This window comes from Hemitrygon akajei, unplaced genomic scaffold (genome assembly GCF_048418815.1).
Source record: "Hemitrygon akajei unplaced genomic scaffold, sHemAka1.3 Scf000033, whole genome shotgun sequence".
Taxonomy (NCBI): domain Eukaryota; kingdom Metazoa; phylum Chordata; class Chondrichthyes; order Myliobatiformes; family Dasyatidae; genus Hemitrygon; species Hemitrygon akajei.
In genome coordinates, this window is record NW_027331919.1 from 9,700,863 (window position 1) to 9,703,498 (window position 2,636).

Sequence of the window (2,636 nt, forward strand, 5' to 3'; positions counted from 1 at the left end):
CCCTCCATACACCTCACAGGCAAGTACCTGTCCAAGGTTTTTTCTTAAATGTTAAAACTGAACCCTCATTTACCACTTCATCTGGCAGCTCATTACACAGTTCCCCCACTCGCTGTGTGCAAAAATGTTCCCTGTAAACTCCCCCCCTTTCGCCGTAACCAGTGCCCTCTGTTTTTTCTCTCCCCTAGCCTCAGAGGAAAACGACTTCTTTCAGCAGGAAGAATGTGGTGGTGCAGTGTGGAGGGGGCTTCGTCATGTGCCTGGCCACGAATCGTGTGATGTATAGTTGGTAATTGAGCGTTTCTCAGTTTCTAACCACGGGTGTGTGTGTTGGGAAGATGTGGAGGGAGCTTCACTTTGTGTGTGACCACAGGAATGTGTGATAGGACGGTGTGCAGGAAGCTTTACTCTGTATCTGATACCAAGAGTGTGTGATGGGACGGTGTGGATGGACCTTGACTTTCTGTCTGACCTAAGGTGTGTGTAATGGTATGGTATGAAGGAAACCTCCCTCTGAGTCTCTGCAATGGCGTCACAGATTAATGTAATTTTGAGGCTGGGACATCTTCCAGTCAGATATTGGGAGCGGGAAGCTTGTGTGTTTTCAAAAGCAGCTCCTGGCAATGTCATTGATTTGACGAACAACAAATCAACGAAGCCGGTAGATTAGCAAGGGAAAATAAAGAGAAGGCAGGGGTAAACAGTTGGTAGGTTTGGTTTCAGTATATTGGTTGTTTCCTTCTTCATAATTGCACAGTTAGAGCAGTAGACATGCCCGGCAGGAGAGTTGAATGCTCCTGTCGCTGGACGTGGGACGGCAGGGAGACCTCCAGTGTCTCTGACGACTTCATCTGCGGGAAGGTCATCCAGATGCAGCTTTTTACAATCAGTTTTCAGGATCTGTAAGTGGAACTGGATAACCTCGGGGGTGGGGAGGTGGGCATATGGGAGGTAGTTTGACCAAATGTGCAGATCAGAGGAAACCTAGTGACGGTCAAGAGGATGAAAAGGGTTTAAAAGCCAGGCACACTGCAGAGTGCCTCCTGTGGCCAATCCCCTCAATGACAGGTATACCATTTTGTATACATCTGGGTGGCGGAGAGGGATGCAAATGTCCAAGCAGAGATATGTCTCACAGGTCAGTACACTGGCAATGGTAAAGAGTCTATGTCTGGGGAACAGAAACGTGGATCGGTGGGCGAGAGAGAGATTCTTGGATGTTATGTTGCCTCCAGGCTGCCAAGGTGCTACCCACTGGATTGGTTCCTCAGCGATCAAAAGAGAAAGGGTGAGCAGGCAAAGTTCCGCCCGTGCTGGTGTGGCCAGCAACATGAAGATAATACATATTAACACGTGTAGGAACCATAACTGGGCCGAGAAGTGGCAGATGGAGTTCAATCCAGAGAAGTGTGAAGTGTTCATTTTGTTACGTCAAATATAATGGCAGTATACAGTATTAATGGTTAGACACTAGGCAGTGTGGAAGATCAGAGGGATCTTGGGGTCCGAGTCCATTGGACACTCAATGCAGTTTGACTCTGTGGTTAAGAAGGCATATGGTGTACTGCCCTTCATTGATCGTGAGATTGAATTTAAGGGCCGAGATGTAATGTTGCAGCTATATAGGACACAGGTCAGACACCACTTCTGCTCAGTTCTGTTATCCTAACAATCGGAAGGAGGTGAAAACAATAGAAATGGTTCAGAGGGGATTTACCTGGATATTGCCTGGATTGGGAGCATGCCCTACGAGAACAGGTTGAGTGATCTCGACCATTACGGAGGATGAGAGGTGACAAGATAGAGGTGTATAAGATGATGAGAGGCATTGATTGTGTGGATAGTCAGAGTTTTTTTTATTCTTTTCGGTTTTTTTTCCCCAGGGCTGAAATGGCTAGCACGAGAGGGCACAGCTTTAAGGTTCCTGGAAGTAGGTTCAGAGGAGATGTCAGAGAGTGCTGAGTGCGTGAACTTGGCTGCTGGCAGCGGTGAGGGAGGCGGAAACGATAGAGCCATTTCAGAGTCTCCTGGATGTCTACATGGAGCTCAGAGAAATAGAGGACGACGTGTAAGGCCTAGGTAGATCTAAGGTAGGGACATGTACGGCACAGCTGTGTGGGCCGAAGGGCCTGTGTTTTGCTGTATGTTTTCTATGTTTCTATATTTCTATACAAGATAATTATGGAAAAGGGTAGGTGTGACCTCGGGTTTAGTTTCTAAATTGGAGAAAAGCCTACTTTATTGGTATGAGGAATGATCTGCAAGTGTAAACGGGAGGGGGGGGGAATACATATTGTGAGTAATGGGAAAATAAAGGAGACTGCGACTTCAGTGTACAAGATTGGTGTACCGAGGAACAGACGCACAAAGGAGATAGGAAACATTAAACCATAGAACATTACAGCACAGAAACAGGCCTCTTGGCCCTTCTTGTCTGTGCCGAAACATTTTTTTCTCCCTAGTCCCACTGACCTGCTCCAAGAACATATCCCTCCATACCCCTCTCATCCACGTACCTGTCCAAGTTTCCCCTTTTCAAACTTACCTATGTCTTTTTTTTTTCCTCCCCTATCCTCAGTGGATAAATCCTGCTTGCATTCAGTCTATCTATACCCATCATAATTTTGTACACCTCT